The sequence below is a fragment of the Ambystoma mexicanum genome, chromosome 6p, assembly GCF_040938575.1.
Source record: "Ambystoma mexicanum isolate Mex_15411 chromosome 6p, UKY_AmexF1_1, whole genome shotgun sequence".
Classification (NCBI taxonomy): domain Eukaryota; kingdom Metazoa; phylum Chordata; class Amphibia; order Caudata; family Ambystomatidae; genus Ambystoma; species Ambystoma mexicanum.
Window position 1 is genome coordinate 1154114217 of NC_090935.1, and position 19388 is coordinate 1154133604.

General features: G+C 41.5%; 1 protein-coding gene across 6 annotated transcripts in view; it reads left to right on the forward strand.

Moving 5' to 3' along the window:
• The window catches only part of LOC138510254 (tight junction protein ZO-2-like), a 1104514-nt gene that overhangs the window by 447285 nt on the left and 637841 nt on the right, over positions 1-19388 (forward strand). The window lies entirely within an intron of this gene.

Below are 19388 nucleotides of genomic sequence, written 5' to 3' on the forward strand. Positions count from 1 at the left end.
TTTGCAGAATATCAAATGTATATATTGTTTAATCCTCCTGAAGAATCATTGATAACAAATGGGGAAATGCGTGTTGGGGGCTATTAGTAAAATTTGAATGTAAGTAAAATGATGCAAAACATACTTCGAAGACACAAGAAAGAATAAAATTTCGTTTTGGAGCGCCTAACAGTGTTTGTATCCTTCAATGTTTATATGAGCTCTGTGCAGCCTCTAGAGCAACAAACACAATTGTAGGCAGCACCAATATATCATGAACTTTGAAAAATCATAACAAACTACAAAATATTTGCCGTAAATTGTCATCAAAGGCTGCTAAAAAACTTTGGCTAACTTGAAGACAAGCATGTTATTTGAATACTACAAAATATAACCACATTTACTTTACAAACTCAGTTTGTCTATTTCTTTACTCAAACTTGCAACACTTTTTTTTTATTTTATTTAATACTTCGGCACGAAAACTAAAAGACCTGTATTACTACTATTACCATGTGCTAATACCCTTATAGATCTCGGCAGGGGTCATCGCTTGGGATAATGACCCTTCACCAACTTTTGACCTCTGCTTCTCCTTGGGTCTTAACTTGGTGGTGGGTCATTATCCCGCGATGATGACCCTTCCCTCAGTCTATAAGGCTATATTGATAAACTGGAACAAATTTGTTTACATTTGGGATTCCCGTTCAAAAGGGGGTACCCAACCTTCCTTTGGACATAGGCCTGTGAGAAACTTTCAGATTCCTTCCTGTATTTCTCAGCAGCACATAGTTCCCAGAGTCTACTTCAAACAAAGGCCTGGCGTATCCTTCAGCCATAATCGCGCACATGCAGTGCTGAAAATGGTGTACTGGGGGATCCACCAGTGACGAGGGTGGGGCAAGGGTCATTGGTGGGAAATGTATTCTCAATCCCCCAACACAAATACAACTTTGTCTTTCAGTAAAGGTTAATAGGTAGAATTTCCTAACAATTCCCCAAAGTGTGTCGGAAGCTTCTGAATCCTTTTCTCTCCTCTCAGTGCGGCTTGACACGTCCGACACGTTTTCTGCATGTTGCTAGGGCCATTCCTCTAACCGGCTCACAAGACTCGGACGAGCAGGTGATCCTGCAGTATCCGTGCTGGGGGACAGGGTGCTGGCTCCTCCAGAATTCGTTGGCACTGCTGTCATAGGGAGACACTGGCTTTTGAGCGGGCCGGCTAGTAATTTCAGCAGATCTGAGCGTGAGCCTGAGTGTACTGATCCCGCAGCTCTGGATCAGCAGAACATAGAGCAGGGAGTATAGAGTGGCTCCGGAGCTTGGAAGACACTGATGCTAGTGGGTCTTCAGTGGGATTTCAGTGAGTGAGTGGCAGAGAAGTGAAATTGACCCCCACAGTGAAGGGAGTGTTTATAACGTGCCTATTGGCATAAGAGTGAACATCTGCTCCCTGGGCAACAGACATATAAACATTGCTGGTAAACCTCAGACAACTCAGACAACACATGTGGGCCAGTTAAAAAGTGATTTGAAGCACGGTCCAAAGCGTACCTCCCCAGAGCATAGCGCAACAAAGAAAGTGACGAGAAGCGCTGTGTAGTGCTAGCACCTATTTGCGAAAGGGGAGAAGCTCTGCAGCTTTTTCAATAGAGCTAGCTTTCTAGGTCCTATTGATTGCTGTGGTGCCTTACCTCCTCTGCAAGTACTTGAAACAAATCTCAAAAGTGAAAACTGCGTTGGTTGATGGGATACAGTTTGATTAGCAGCTTAGCACCAACCACCTAATCACCATTTCGGCTATCGGATTACAGACTCGGGTGTGCTGGTGGAGTTGGTGACTGCGGTCTCGGATTGTGCCTTTGAGCCGTTCTGTGACCCATCATTATAATTAGGCCCCCTGCCTATTTATCATCCTTTGATATTGTACAATTATTTGGCATAAGGTATCAATGGTGTAGACTGCTGGCTTGAGGGCCTCTGATATGTCTGGTCGGCCTTGAGGATATCTTTTCAATTCTATTTTTACTATTATATACTTGAATTGCTGAAACAATTGAAAGAACACAACAAACATTGGTAATAGCTGGGAGGTATACCTATGGCAAGCTCAAGAGGTCCTAGCAAAAAGCATAAGGCCAGCTTTCAACTAGGAAACGGGTTTGTGCTTTGTTCAGCTGGACCCTGCGAAGACTATCTGGAAACCAGTGCAATTGATGGACTTCAGCCGGGTCTAAGGGACTATATTGACATCTTTAAGAAATAATGTAAAAAAAGATAAAAACGTTGTTACCATTATGCCACCATGCACATGTAAAAAACAGTTAAAAAGTGCATCCAGGAAAGAAGCAGCAAAACACTATACTATGTCTAAAGCAGGTGGGGCTGTGCCTGACACCACTGTGCTAGGAGAATGGAATCCTCCCTCATGTCCTGAGACTGATAATGCAGCTGATGGCACATCCCATGCTGGAATAATCGCAGCTTTTTTCTCTACTAAGGATCATCGGTCTGTGGGAAATTATCTGAGATCAGAAAGGGTGGTGACCTCGTCCCCTCATATGGATTTTGAGAGGGGATCCTTACAAATACCTGACATTGATAATAATCTTTCTTTATTAAACATATGCTATTTGTTAAAGAGAGACTAATTTGGGAGGTAGGGTGCTTATAGCATAAACCAACCTCCGACCCACAGAGAATATTGAGGACACTCTTAGAATGAACCCGAGATTATCCCAGTCTCCTGATGTAGTCAGAATTGCAGAAGATGAGATAATGAGTACAACAAATACTGTGAATGCATTACTTACTGAGATATGTGAGACAGGCATGGTATCAAGAGAGATGGCACAGACAAAAAAACTCAGTTTCCAAAACATTTATTAAAATGTTGGGATGGTGCCTAACTTGCCCTATAGCTATGGTGGGATTTTCCCTATGTAAGAAAAATCGGGAACGTCTGTAAGTCCAAATCAAGTCTGTCTGTGTCAAAACCCATGCTTGCCCTCACGTCTAATACTAAATGTAGTTTAGGGTTGTTCAAAATAAGCTCACTGATCAAAATAAAGTCTGGAGTAGCTTCTAGCTCGCTTCCCCAAGTTCAGGATATAGTTGTCAAAGTTGTAGGTTTTAAATACTCCACAAGGACTTGGATTTCCCTTTCAAAGCACACTTGGTTTCAGTATACGATGTTGAACTAGGTTCACACTGTTCCAATAGGAGTTCGAGGTTTCCTTCCCAAGTTCAAAATACTGATTCACAAAAATAAAACGGTCTTAATGTTCATCAGGAGCTCATGATTCCTTTCCACAACCTTGAAACTGGTCACTGGACTCACAAAAAGAGGCTCTTCTGCCTCCTATAATGTTCACAGTTCTCAAAACACAGTTCACTAAACTTTACTTGAGCCTTAACCTTTTAACGGGTAAGGGGTGCATCCCAGCCCCTCCTGTTGGATCAAATATTCACAGCACAAAACGCTCCTTGGTTTCAGCTCCTCAGAGTCACCAAACCATGTTCCTTTAATTTAACACTTTATAAGCTCCACTGGTAGTGTCTCCTCTGTCTTGGCGCAGTTGACATACCACACGGTCCTCCTATTACAAGTCACGCAACCAAGGGACAATATTTCTTTCTTAGTATCTCTTTTACAAACCAACCGAAGTTTCTCCGTACACTCTCCAGCTGGAAATTAGTTTCAGGTGTTTTACTTGTATCATTTCCTGTGACCACATATTTCTCAGTACTCTCTCCTGCTAGGAGACTGGTTTTTGCTCAGAGTTGCTTTTATTTCCACTATGTCACTTCTGTAGTTACTTTAGCTCCTGTTACCACTTGTTTCTGTATTTTTGCACAGTTTGTCTTAACTACATTCATATGGCCCTTGACAGGAAAAGTTTAATCATTTCCCAGTTTGTTTGTTTTCAGTGTTCTTTCGACTTTAGCAAAACGTATTCAACTTATATTTAGTGACAAACAGTTCATATAACATCTTCTGACTTATTGATATTTTCCCCTCTTTGTTTAATACATACTGACTTCTTTTACTTTTTACTGTGGATTGGTTTCGGGTAATGTTGGTTCATCCTCACATTCGGCTTTCAAAGTTAATTGTGTTCTTTAAAGTGTAAATACAAATCAAACAAGCATTTCTGTAGGAAAATATAATTTATATGTCAATCTTTCCCCTGCCCGTAGCCTGAATTGATTAAACAATGCTCATATACTTTTCTTTGTGTAACGCACTTACTGGTATCAATGAATCATCACCTTGACAATGGAGAGATACTTCCCTTCCTTCGTGTTCATGTCAAGATCCTTTCAATACTGGAAAGAGAGCTCTGCTATCAAACGGGAGGATGCAATGTATTCATGCTGGACTATAGCATACAAAGCAGCTTTGGTTTATTTTCCTACTGAAATTCACCTGCTTTTTGCTGCTGTGTGATCACGGTCTAGTCTGCTTCCACTCTTGATCCACGGCTTAGCCTTCGAGAGCTCCGGCTACTCCCATGGGTTATTCCTCTGCCCCTCGGACACTCCGGTGCACCACAGCACTTTGAGACAACAAGCATTCACAAACGTCTTTATAGGCACAGCCCAACACAATACAGCTTCTCGCAGCGTGACCTTTGCAGAAAGGGGCCAAAAGCTTTGTTGCCACTCTCAAGACCAGATGCCACCTTCACACAGTTCTACACTACTACCACACCTACACTGCTGCTCTCTTGTTACACCTACTTCTCCCTGCTTATACTTCTAATTGCTAAATGACCCCAGGTGTGGGTCATTAAGTTAAATTGCCTGACTTTGAAGTCCATTAATCAGACATGCCTGACTGTTCCATGGGTGTACCTTTAAAAGACCTCTTCCTCATCACAGTACTAGAGTGGTCTTCTTGGTCTCCGTACTAGGCAGGGGTGAATGGGGAAGTATGGGTTGGGATTGGATATCGCCCATAAAGGCGGAGGACGGGTTGGGTAGGTTAGTGTTAGGAAAGGGGAGATAACATGTCTCGTCTTTGGGGCCCTCGCACGCACTCCACAGGTTTCCCCCGTCCAGGTGACTCTCCCTCGCATATCCGCCCTCGGGATTAAGATCCAAAAGCAATGGCCTTTCCCAGGCCACCTGGGAGGAGGAAATTCTGGGAGAAGTGAGGACCCCCTCAGATTCCTCACAGGTGGCTCATATAACTGTTTTTGTTAAATCCCTGTTGGCCCTTTGCTCCAAGATTTTGACCGAAAAGAGCAGAATTTTGTGATTATCAAAATATTTGATGTTCTTAACAAATCGCGATATGTCATTGGAAATTGAGCTCATCAGTATTATTCACACTCCTATTGCTAATTCCCAAATTGAAGACTGCTCAGGATGAGGATCTAATCATATTAGAGCCTGCAAACACTTGTACTGATGACCAGAGCGAGGTAGTTATACCCATTAAAACAGGACACTCTGCCTGTGGTAGCTATGGCAAACACTGAGGCGCATCTGGCATTATGCAAGAAACAAAACAAAAGCGCTTACAGAGACAAAGAAAAAGCCAGAGAAGTAGGCTCTTAAAAATCTCTAATGGCGATACTGAAAACACTAAGATACTCTTGAGTAATACGGACAAAATGCTCCAAGCTCAGAAGCCTAAACGGCACATGACTGTCAGGAAAAAGAAGACTGCGTCTGTAAATAATAATGTAAATTGGCCTATGGTCATTTGGGAAAACAGACGCGGGTATGAGACAGCCTCTTGATCTGAAGTTGAGTTAGAGACTGATGATGGTATACTGGATTGCCAGTTTGGAATATCTGACAGTAGTGATGGGGAGGCTGAGATAACTAAAGATCAGATGGTCAATATGGTAACATTTACACTATTGGCAATCGATAAAGCTGATAACCCAAGAGTTTATTAAAAACAATGTTTCAACGGTAACAATATTAGAACCTATTTATTGCTAATGCATATAGCCCATATATTAATAGAAGCAAGGTGCTCTAAATCATGCAAGACATCAGAGAATTGGTTATATCATTTAATGATATTTTGCATCTAGTACAAAGGAAAAATGATGGTGAGTCAAATTGGGTTAATAGTGCACATCTCCTGACCTTCATTTGTTGAATATATACTCTTGTATGCAGGGGAGCTTGCTAAAATTGGATTTTTAAGTCGCTACCCTGCAGGCAATTGTGACTGGCGCGGAAGCCTATTCACTGTGGAATGTCAAAGATCTAAACCATTTAAAAATTGTAAAAACCGATTTGGCCCGGGGTGTTAAACAATTGGAAGATAAATTAGATGCCCTCAAAAATTACAAAATCCGATAAATGGTAGACCATCCTTTGTGGGAACACGCAGACAAACGTGAATGGAGGATAGCTGCCAGGAGTCTCAAAGGCTAGACAACATTAGCTTTATATCATGGAACAAACATGGATTTTGCTCTCTTCTCCATCAGGAAGGCATGGATTTGGTGACTATATAATGTTTAGCACAGACTTTTACTACATGCATGGTCAAAGAGTTGCCATGAAAGGTACCCTGGGCAGACCTACTGGGGGTTTGATAATTGGAGTGAGGGCAATCTCAATAATTATATCAGGACTTGCAGAAGATCTTCACAACAGGTCGTTGTTCATTAATATGTATACCCTCCCATCCCCCCACCCCTGGGACGTGAAAACTGCTATGCTACATAGACTGTGTATTAAACCTGCGGCTTGAAGAGGAAATGGGACACCTCTATGTGATCACTGGGGACTTTAATTTGGTCTGTTATGAAATTGACAGAAACTACTCTAATATAACTGGGAATGATTTTGAAAATATAAAAAAAAATGGTTGCTATATCTGGAAGGGTGGCAAATGGAGTTTCTGAACTCGATAGGTAATCTGAATGCAAAAGATGTCTTCATGTGGAGTAGAGGTGCCAACAGTCGCGGATGGATTATTTGTTTCCCAGTCCCTCAAACAAATGGCAAATGAGTAGAACTGTTTTCACCGACCCGGATGACCATGTTAAAATTGAATGTACATTTAGCCTACATAAAGCTGTAAGAGAAAACATCCTGTTAGGAGAGGCTGGGCTTAGCTGTCAGATGAACAGACTCGGCTGGTCTGAAACAAAACATGGCGCTATTTAATGGATTAATAATTCAGTACTTCAAATATAATGGTAGGTACAAAAATGCTGAAGGTATTCTCCTGGGAAGTTATGAAAAATTTGATAAATTATTTAAAAGAAAAAAATAAGATATAAATCAAAAAGGACAGTCCATCTGGAGAACAAGTATAACGGTATGCAGTGATTTTACCTGAAAAAAACCCTGAATAAAATAATAACTAAAAAAAGAACAAAGAATAAATATATGAGTTTGGGGGTAAGTGGTTAAAACCTGTGGGGGTAGTTCGGGGTGGGGTTCAGGAGCGTTGGGAAACGGGGTTTGTGGGTGGGCCCCTCAATTTAAAAATAAATTCTTTATTTTTTTCATTTGTTTTTATTTAATTAGTTATAATTGCATGGAACCAAGAATAACATACCAAATGATGCAGAAATAGTCAAAAGAAGGAAAAAGTATCATGCAGCAATGAGAAGTATCAAGATAGATACTACCCGGGACAAATTCTCTAAGAAAGGCTACTACTAAATTAAGAACTATATATAAAAATTGGCTGCACTTTTATAAACGGTCCCAATCCAATGCATGGGAAAGTGTTGGCCTCAAAAGACATAGTAACGACATACCCTATTTGAGGCACAATGGATGAGTTATTGAAGCCCTCTGCTATAGAGCAGGGCTGGCAGAGATGAAGGAAAAAAATATGGAAATTATGATGAACAAAAACCATTCTCTGAAGCCCAGCTGGGTCTCTTACAAGGAGGCTGCATACAAATTCATAATAACAAAATCCTGTAGCGCACCAGATCCTGACAACATAGGCAATATAGTCATTAACCTGAGCTGTGGGCCGATTGCTGCCTATTCCTAAAAGTGGTTCTGTCCCTCTATCTTGGAAAAAGGTGGCACTTATTCCCATATTTAAAAAGGACCTACGTACAGACCCAGGTAATTAGACTATTGTCGTGATCAGATAGTAAGTCTGAGATATTTGCAACAAGCCTCTTAGAGAGGCTTAGAATATGGTCTGACGATTGATTCTAGAACTGTCAGCTTCGGCGATGGCAGCTTGATGGCTGTGCTCCTGTGTCTGGACTGGGCCCTTATTCTACAATGGCGGATTTAAATACATCTTAGTCAACCCAACCAGTGAAATGAGAGAAAGGAGGTGGAACTGAGGCTCCTGAGGAAAGAGAAAGAGAAGACAAGATTTTGGAGCTTTTAACTAAGGCGACCCTGGATGTCGCTGAGATCAAGGAAAAGGTATCCAGAGCTGAGGAGAGATATGTTGAGCTGACATCAAACATCAACAGGGTTGAAACGCACCTAACTGAAGTGGATGAGAATGTTTTGAGGATAGCGGATTGGATAATAGACTTGCAATCCAACAATGATAAGTTAACCTTAAAGATCTATGAACAGGAAAACATCTCAAGAAGAAATAATGTCAGAATAGCTGGTTTTCCAGAAAATATGGAAGGGGGCAAGCCTATGGATTTCTTGGAGAAAACTCTGATTACTCTGATCAAGCAAGATCCAAAAATAAGACTGGAGATGGAAAGGGCGCAAATGAGCTTGGGACCAAAGCCTGCGCTTGGTCAGAGACCAAGGCACTTTGTAGTCACATTTTTGAGATTCCCAATTAAGGAGGATTATCTTAAAGAAAGCATGTGAGCTGGGTGATCTCTCATGGGGGGAGGGGGGTCAGAGTCCTGATATTTGGAGATTTGAGCCGAGATGTGTTAGATAAAAGGAAGGAATTCAACATGGCAAAGGAGAAGGCGAGGAGCAAAGGCCTCAAGTACTATATGGTGTATTCAGGTATATTTTGTTGCGTTATGGATGGACAGTTATTTTCCTTCACTGACGGCAAGAGTGCTGAATGATCTAGAGAGGGAGCAGGAGCCCCGGGAAGCAGTCGGCACTTCGCAAAGGATTTTGCCATTAAAGAAGAAAAGATGAGAATGTCTTGAGAGACAACAGGTTGGCCTGTTGGTTTACAGTGGATTTCTTACTTTGAACATTGCCTTTTTAATTAAAAAAAAAAAAATGATTCTCTCTCAAACACATAATTGTAAAAAGGTTTGATACAGTAATGCGTGCAGTCCCTGTAATCGTTAAAAACGTTTGAGTTTTCTTTTGCACAGTGTTCTTTTGCACCAATTGGAGGAAAGTACCTTGCTGCAGCGTCGGCTCGTCAGACGCACACGTTCAGGAGGCACGCAAACATGGAGCCTGAAGTGCAGTGCAGAGATTGCTGTATATGGGATCGTAAGAGAGGAGGCAGGTGGAGCAGTATTTATATTTACTTTATAGGGTCTCCCGCTGCTCCGCATATGAATGGACGTGCGTGCTCACTGCAATAAGGCAGAGTGCAAAGCAGTCCATATAACATATAATAGGAGGAGCTAACAAATGGATGAAAGGCAGTGCACGGATTGACTGGTGCCTGACTGAGGTACGGGGTTAAAGATAAATGACATTTGGAAGAATGGGTGATCACTGCTGCGTCGGAGAAGCTGCAGAAATATAGTGCAGATCTTTATTGTTCCGGTGTCCTTGCACTCTGTGGTGCATGATCCCAAAATGAGAGACTAACTTGGCCACATGTGTTGATGGGGAAATAAAGAGGAGAAAGGAACGGAAGAGAGGAAGTACAGCCGACTAGGGTTCATAGTTTCTCCTGAGCTAGCGATTGCAGCATGGGTCGAACTTTAAATGCGTGTTTGGTCTCTGTCTACTTTTGTGATGCAAATATTGATTGTTGCTTGTATGAGATCACATGTATTGTATAATATTGCTTTTGCTTTATAACTGAATTTGCGGCAGCAGCACCGTGAAATTTAAAACGGTCGTATGTCCCAAAAATAGAATATTGCTTGCATGTAGAACATGATGGGGGTAGAGGCGGTTTAAGTGGGTAGAGTGATGATTTATGGACATCAGGAAATAATGCTTTAAGAAGACAAAAGTTGAGATTCTTGTATCATTCTCTGATGTGTAGCAATGTGGAATTTGCTGACAGTAAATGGAAATTGAGAAATTTAACAGGACAATTTCAAGGGAGATGGTGGAAGTAACCGATTTGAAGGAGCAGGGGTAACGCGTAGTTGATTAACCACAAGAGGGAAAGTAATTGCAGGCTATATTGGACTACTATGAGATACCGGCGAGGAAGACCAATAACCTCCATGGGTTGGAAAGTTCCCTTTTGTGGCTAATTTTTACTGCTAGATGATAACGAAATGCTAATGGAGTATGAAAATGTTAATTGAAGGGATAGTGTTTTGCTATTTCAATGATAACATACAATCAGTTGACTGTTCAAAGATGCAAGACTGGGTGGAACAGAATTCATGTAGAATTCGTAGTGAATTAAAATGGGAGTGCGGGAAGGTGCTAAATTCACTGTGCTAACAAGTAAAGGTGCAGACCGAGGAGAGTATAGTTCTGAACTACTGCTATATTGTAAATATGGAGGCTAATTATCATTCTGAGAGGGCACGGAATATTGAGATAAGATTGTTCTTGATTTGTTTGTGTCTTTTAGTAAGCGTCTTTGTTTTGTGTTATGTTTGTCTGTTTAGTATACAAGTATTTGACACGTCTGAGGTTGATAATCACATGGATGCAGTTGACTTTGGTTTGGTTCCCACACCAGAACTTAAGTGAAAATTATTACAATTGTGCAATATTAGGGCCATGAAGAAGCCTCCCGGAGTTATTTATATTAAAATCATAAATGGGGAAATAGAAGGGAAAAGGGGAGAAGCGAAGGAAAAAATTGGATGTATGAGTGAGTTGACATTTTGTTCATGGAACGTTAAAGGTCTAAATAATCCCCGGAAAAGGAAAAAGTAAAACCGAGGTTGAAGAGGGAAAATGCAGATGTTGTCCTTTTACAAGAAATCCATTTATTGGAAGAATCGAAACATGTAATGACCAATACAATGTATAATAAGGTATTGTTAAATTGTTATGTCCAAGTTAAGAGGAGTGGGAATACCATTTTGTAGGGCATTAGGTATGAATGTTGAGAGGGTAACTATGGATGATGAAGGGAGAGTGATTTTGGTTGTTGTAAAATACGAGAGGAAGGTAATTACAATAGGATCCATTTATGGTCCCTGTACTACGCGGAACAACTTTTTCACAAAAGTAACACTGTTGCAGAATGTGTGGAGAGCATGTTATATTCGGGGGTGATTTTAACTGTGTCCTTAATCATAAGTTGGATCGCTCGACACAGTGCTGATGCATAGCAGAGAGTACAAGTAGAGCTTTTGGAGCACTTCTACATGGTTTTGATTTAGCTAACATTTGGAGAACCTTGCATCCTGGGGAGGGAGAGTATTTTTTTTCGCCAGTTCATGATTCATACTCTAGAATTGATTATTATTTAATCTCTGAAAGACTCATTGAAAAGACTAATAGGGTGCAGATGATGGAGCAAGGGTTGTCGGATCATTCTATGATTTAAGCTGAAGTTAGAACTAGGTGGTGTAAGGTCGACCGTATCAAGATGGCGATTAAAAACATTTATATTACAGGATCAAATACGTTGACATCTTTAAAATCATTTATTAAGTACTTCTACGAGATAAATAATCAGCTGATGGATTAGTGGTCTGGGATAGCTTTAAGGCAGCTATTCGAGGGGAATTGATGAATATTACATCCCGTACAAAGAAATTGGGAATGATGGAATTAAAACATCTTGAGAATAAGTTAAGCAAGTTGCAGAAGAAATGTCAATTGTCAAGAAGTAGTGAAGATAAGGTGGAGCTGGATGGAGCATGAGAATCTCTGAAGAGGGAAATGGATGTGCAAAGTGAGAAAGGTCTGTTTTATATGAAACAGAAATGCTGGGAACAGGGAGACGAGGGTGGTAGGCTGCTAGCCAACAAATTGAAAGATTTGGTAATTATGGATTTGCCCAGAAAATAGTGAATGAGCAGGGAATATCAATGGTGAAAAGGGAGGAGATTTGCGAAAGTTTTAGGAACTTTTGTATATCTTTATATACTGAAACCCAATGTCCAACATTGGACAACTTAGAAGAGTTTTTCAATAAAATTGATTTGCCAGAGTTGACTGTGGAGCAATCAATAAGCATTGATCAGCCGATTCAAGAGGATGAGATATTAAGAGCTATTGATCAGCTTAATATAGGTAAATCGCCGGGCGTGGATGGACTGCCAGTTGAGTTTTACAGAGCCGTTGGACCTGAATTAGCTCTGTTGTTATGTAGCATATATAATTATTTTATAATAAAAGGGAGTTCTATGTCCAACGATGCGGGAAGCGTGTATTACTGTAATTCCAAAACCAGGTAGGGAACATACAAAGTGTGAGATTAATAGGCCAATAGCATGCTAAATGTGGATGCTAAAATATTCACCAGGATACTGACAAACTGGTTGGATATGTAAGTTGGTGGACTGATGGAGCATTCCCAAGTTGGGTTTATACATGGGAGGCATGGCTCCGATCATATTAGAACTATCATATATTTATTGGCGCTCCCTAAAGATGAGATAGAGGACATTGTGTTGATCTTTATGGATGCTGAAAAAGCATTCTATTGAGTCAATTGGGGCTTTTTAGAATACACGCTTAAGAAAATGGGATTTGGGAATACATTTTTTTAGAGCTATTAAAGCTTTGCACTCCTCAATCAGTGCAAGAATATGGTTAAATGGAGAACTCGACTTCTTTTCCCTTGTCTAGGGGTACCAGGCAGGGGTGCCCGTTATCGCCTCTTTTTAATTTGGCATTAGAACCCTTGATGGCTTACATCAGGCAGGAACAAGGGCTGCGAGGGCTCCGAGTGGGGATAGAGAAATTAAAGTGTTAGGCGGATGGTATGACGATATTGCTAGCCAACCCAAAGGAGGGTGGGGAAAGGCTTAAGAGTATGCTTGAGGAGGTGAGTCATCTGTCAGGTCATAAAATCAATTGGGAGAAGTCGGTGGTTTTTTCTTTGGATGTTACTCACCCACGCAGTGACTTGTGTTCATGGAATTGTCAGTGAGCTATGGAAAGTGTGAAGTATTTGGGGATTCATCTGGTTCTTGATCTAAAGAGGATGGTGGAATTTAATATAGGCAAAATAATGGAGGTACTTCGGAGGGATGTGTTAAAATGGGGTAATTTGATGCTTAATATTTGGGAAAAGATTAATGCAATAAAGATGGTGCTCTTGCCCAAAGATCTTTATATTATTCAGTCTATTCGACGTATTTGTGAAGGTTATTAGTCGCATTGACAGTTTTTCAGAATTTCCTCTGGGGTGAAGGCAAGAGACCTAGGATTTCACGGTATGTTCTTATGAGGGAAGTGCGAGAGGGAGGCTTTGGGTATCCGAATTTGGAGGATTATTGCAGGGGGTTTGTATTGAAGAAATCGGCATTATTCTTTAATGGGAGGGATAACTGTATGCCATTATGGATGATTATAGATAAATTGACATTTCTGCCATACTCTCTGCAGGATGTATATACCATGGGAAAAATGGCCAATCTGGTTGCCAAATTGCCCACAATTGGAACAGCTGGAGATGCATGGAGGTCACTTATGGCCAGTGGAGCAGAAAATATATGGATTCACTATGAAGCATAATTGTGACACAACTTGGGGCTACAGATGGGAAACAAGACCTTGTGCTGGCGGAGTTGGGTAAAGAGAGGTATTTTAAGGGTGCATGATGTGTGGAATGATGGTCAAATGGTCCCTTTTGATTCACTCAGAACGAATTTTGGTCTAGGGAAAAGAGAGCATCGGCGTTATATAGAATTGGAATCTCTTCTCACGCAAAGACAGGGGATGTTGAACAGTCCTATGAAAGAGAGGCCGACAGCCTGCAGTCTATTTCATTCCTCTCCATGTATGGTTTCAACCTATCTGAAGCTGATGCCAATGCAGAGTTCATGTGCGCCTTCATGGGAGAATCTGTGGCAAGCATGGGTGAAGGCGCTGGGCAAGGACATAACTATAAAAGATTGGGAGAGCTTGATAAGAATTGGCAACAAATCAAAAATGGATTTAAATTTGAGATATGTGCGTCAAAGGATTTTGTGTCGTCTGTACTAGATCGCAGCACGGATGGTTAATGTAGGTATGGTTAATGATGACTCATGCTGGGCTTGTGGCCAAAATGCGGGTACTCATTACACATGCTGTGGGATTGTTCAAGAGTGGTGGGATTTTGGGGTGATGTCTTGAACAGACTGGACATAATACTGGGAGTAGAATTGCCAAGGTCGTCATATTCAACAATTCTGCTCTCAAATACTGGGAGATGTATGGTAGCTTGTGGGCATAGTGGGTGGATTAATAGAGTATTGATGGTGGCTGCTAAACAAATTCTGAGGGTATGGAAATCGAGGAAAAAGCCAGATGTGGAGGGTTGGTTATTGGATCTACACTTTTTGGCTAGTTATGAGGGAGCTCTGCTTAAAAAATAGGAACGAGAAGGCAAATATTCTGGGACATGGGGACTGTTTGATGAGCTGTACAGTTGATGCAAGTATTATTATAGTAAAGGGTTGGTAGGACGTGAAAGAATAAGGAAATAATAAGGAACTATGGTTTGTTTTTTGTCTATGTTCGTTGTATACGTGTTGTCTAGTTTTGTTATCCCTGTAGGAGTGTTGTACTAAAATATTGGATTAGTTATAGTTAATAAGATTAAAACGGTCATATGGTTAGTGTAATCATTTGATTAGTTGATACAGTGAGAATGTAGTGGTTGAGGTGTAATCCATGGATGTTATGAATGTCTATATTGTATTACTTTTAAAATGAAAAATGAAGTGTTTAAAAAAAAAAAATAAGAAAATGGTCTGACAAATTACATCATATCTAGCCAACAAACAGGCTTTCGCAAAGGGATGGGTACCCTATATAATATATTCACATTGACCCATTTGATTTGTTCAACCATAGAAAATAAGGATAGCAAATTATATATGTATCATCGATTATAGCAAAGCTCTCGACTCAATATCTCTGGATGTTGCTATGGGAAAAGTTAACAAAGTGGGGCTGTGACTACTCCATATTAGAACTTATATGACAGAACAACTGTCAACATCAGAATAGATGATGAGGGTACAGTTTCATCGGACATGGCAACTAATTGTGAGGTTAAACAGGGGTGTGTTTTTGCACCCTTGTTATATAATCACTTCATCTCAGACATCAAAATTGTTGGCATAAGTGCAATCTTTTGCCACATAAATTGGGGATAGGCCATTAGGATGGCTATCCTACGCTGATGATGCTCTGCTTTTGTATCAAATGGAAATTGGTTTACAGCGTAGCCCTGAAGCCATTGGTAGATACTCTAGAGAAAATGGTCTGTCCATCAATCCCCTTAAGTCAAAAATAATGGTTTTTGGTGGAAAAAATGGAATGAGACGTAATTTTGATGGGAGATTAAAGGATCGCAAGATCGAAACCGTCAAGAAATATATATGTATTAGGGAATACCTATATATTCTCCATTAAATTTTGATGTGCTGCCAAATTACCTCGAGACAAAAAACATGAACAAAGTATGTCTGATCAAAGCATTTGCAACTTATAAAGGAGGCTACTTGGTAGCAGCCCTTAATAAACTATACAAAAGTTGTATTATACTAGGCATATTATATGGGCTAGAACCCTTCCTGCAAAGGAAAGTATCATGGCTACACTCCTTGGAAGGAAACATTTGGAAATATTTTTGGGGCTTGTGAAATAGGCCTAACTTCCTTGAAAACAATTTGGAAGATAAATCGCGGGGTGTTTATTTTATTTTTTTAATTGCTGGGTTTAGACACTAAACGAAAATCTTTTTTAAAAAAAGAAAAATCCCTTATGGCTAGAGTAAAATTGTTTAAACCAAAAAGTTTTAAATATTATGAATTGGATATTTGTACATTTTATGATGACATTGGTTTTACGATAGCAGAGCTTTTTATTTTAACAATGGCCATAAGGGAATTGAAAGTGAAAGTGAAAATGTGGGACAGATGTCAATTTATACAATACTTGTCAAATAAATCTAAATATTCCGTGTATGCAAGGCAATGGTTTCGATTACCTAACCCTGTGAACTTTCTGGTGAAATTCAATAACAAGAAGGCTCGAGACTTCATGTTGCATTTGCACCTTAACCAATTGCCTACCCAGGAGCTACTAGGAGCATGGAAGGGAATTCCCTTGACTGAGAGACCTTGTCGATTATGTGGATCTAAGGTTAAAGCCATCTGCCATATACTCACCAAGTGCCCTTTGACAAAGCCAATTACATTAGTGGTTACAGGCTTCTTGTCTCGAATATCAAGTGTGCTCTTACACATCAATTCTGGGGAGCTCTGTTCTCTGGAGAATGCATGAAATGAAATATGATAGTATATTATATTTGGCAACTGTTTCTTAAGAAAATGTATATTTAGAGATTGTTTTTATGTCTGTTATAATGGTGTTTTGAAAAAGTATCTTGTATGTTTTTTTAATGTGGCAATTTGTAATTTATACAATGTTATCTATTTTTGGATAATAATAAATATATTTGTAAAATGGATAAATGTATTGATGTGTTATAGGTGTGTACGAAACTAAAATGACACTGTAATAAAAAATGAAAAAAGCATTCCCTTTTTGGGTGTAAGTCTCCCCACTTGCGAGTCCCCCAGCACATTCTTTTTAGCAGTTCTCCCGAGGGAGTGGGAGCCTTTTTCCACACTCACTCAGTCTTTTACTCTACCTTTGGGAACCTTTTTCAACCCTTTTGATTGTATATTTTTGGAGTCTAACTTTTAAGGCATCTGCAATTTATTATTGCAGCACACAGCCCTTTCTCTGCAGTTTTGCTGGGAGCTCCTTGAGCTGCCCTTTTTTTATTTTCCTTGTGATAACAAACGTTAGCAAAGACAGGGAGGTACTTTTTATCCTACCCGACTTATATATTGTGGAATCAGCACACTCCACCTTATGTGGAGTGCTGAGGGCACAGAATATATTCCTTTTTCCACTTCTCCTGTAACTTTGTTTCCAGTGGCAAGCCTTTCCGATTGGCTGTTGGCAGTGGATATGGTCTACCGACTTTTGTGAATTTTACATGCAGGCGTTTGCAGCTGCAGTAAGGGACACATGGGTCACCATTGACTTAAAATTCTCTTACACCACTGGTTAGGGTGTTTTGCTAAAGTCCACCTATTGTAGGACTGTAGAAGACTCATTCTTAGGTGTACAGGGCTCCAATTCTTAGGTTTGGCCTGAACCACCCATAAGGTTTGGTAGCTATGGTCGAGCAGCCATACTTAGTCTAGGAGGGATAAGGGCTGTAGTTGATGGTTATTAATCTGGTTATTATATATACTAGGGCAAGGTTCAAATCACTACAGTTACGGTAAGTAAGAATAATTCACAGATAGATATGTACATAGATAATTGCAATGGCAATGCTCTGTTCAATAGTAGACCTTTAGATGATAAACGGGTAAGTATAGATTAGCTTCAGGTTAGCAAATCAGACTCCATCACGGACTATCACAGGTGGGTAGAGAGAGCGGTTAAGAAATCTTCATTGTCCTCGAACAGAAGAATTTCCAGTGCCCGTGCAGCAAAATGAAGGACGTGGGGTGACAGCATTTCTCTCTAATTATTGCCCCATGCACAACAATGTGCAGAGTTGTCAGGGAGACCAGTCTTTGGATTTGCAAAGAATCTAAATATTTTACTGTTTTTGGAAATGCTCAATACAGCAAACTATGGGGCTAATTCATGGAACAAATGTGCGCGTGTTTTCCCCGGGATGTGCACCAAATCTGTGCGTGGCGCACACGGGCGCATACGCCATTGCAACATCCAGAACGCCATGCGTGACGCACACAGCGAAAGCGCACACACCAAAAAAGGAGCGGAACTTGGGGCGGAATTCGCAGAATGGGGAACAACGCATGAAAATAAGGGCGTAACTGGGGAAGTACTGCTGGGAAGTACACGGAACGCCCACACGCACGCGAACCAGATGTGTTCAGGGAATCGAATCGGGGAAACCCGTGCACGGCCAAAGACACGCACAGGCCTAAACACGTCCGCCCCACGAAGGCAGGCGGTAGCGTCCCTGCGCATTACAAAAGTGCACGCAAACAACAAACATGTATATACAGCTACAATGAATGTCCCATTCTGTGGCCCCCTGGGAGAAATGATGTGTCACGCAATGCTCAGGCATCCCAAAAAAGCAAGAAAGAGACACACGACCCCTGTAGCCCACGTGCATGTAAAAAAACACACGCAGTACACTGTTGCAGCCAGGAACACAAAAAATGCGTACGTGATCAACACGCAGGCTAGTATGCCCAAGAAATAGGGGTACGCGAATAAGAGGGACACCCGCAGTAGGAAAAATAGCGTGTGCAACTCACCGTCTGCCTTGCGTGTAGAAGAACGATGCATAGCCAACACCCACGCCAAAAGAAGTATGCACTGTAGCCGCTGTGACGTAATCGCATGTGAACCCCAACGTCTGGAAAACACACGCACCGTTTTCCGCGAAAAGCACGTACAGAGCGATTGAAACCCACGTGGGACCTTCAACCTGTGCCAGGGAAATGCCCGCGCACACGTTACGTCACCTGCGTGCTTACGCGCCAAGGGCCTTTCCTCAGAATTCACGCAAACGTGCTGTTTTTCACGTGCCAAATCACTCTGTATCAAGGTGACTACGCAACAACACACACAAGACCACGCTCCTGCCCAGAAAGCCGAATTACTGCTCCCCAGAGCCGCAAGCAGCCTCCCACAAGCCATCTGCTGCTGCCTGCCTGCTGCCACCATGCCCTGCCATTTGGTGCCTGCACATCTGCCATCTGCAGGGGTCCAGTTGCTGTGACCACCCCTGCTGGAACAGAAGACTCCCGACTGGTGTTCCATCACTCCACAGCCCAGCCCCAGGACCCAGTTGCCCACCCACACCTGCCTCGGTGGCGCCCATGTCCGACACAACACCTTCCGGCACCAGTGGCAACCCCCAGCATAGAGGCAGAGGGCTACCAGCTTCAGTGAAAAGGAAGTTGGTATCCTGGTGGAGCAAGTTCTGGGACATTATGATGCCCTATTCACACCATCGCGCGCCAACAAGGAAGGACGGAAGAGGATATGTAAGGACATAGTGGGTGCCATCAACGCGGAGGGGGTGGCACCCCGCGACATCAAACACGTCCAGAAGCGCTGGGAGGACTATAAGTCCAGGACCCTCAAGAAGTCCCAGCGCCTCTTGGAGGCAGCGGATGCAG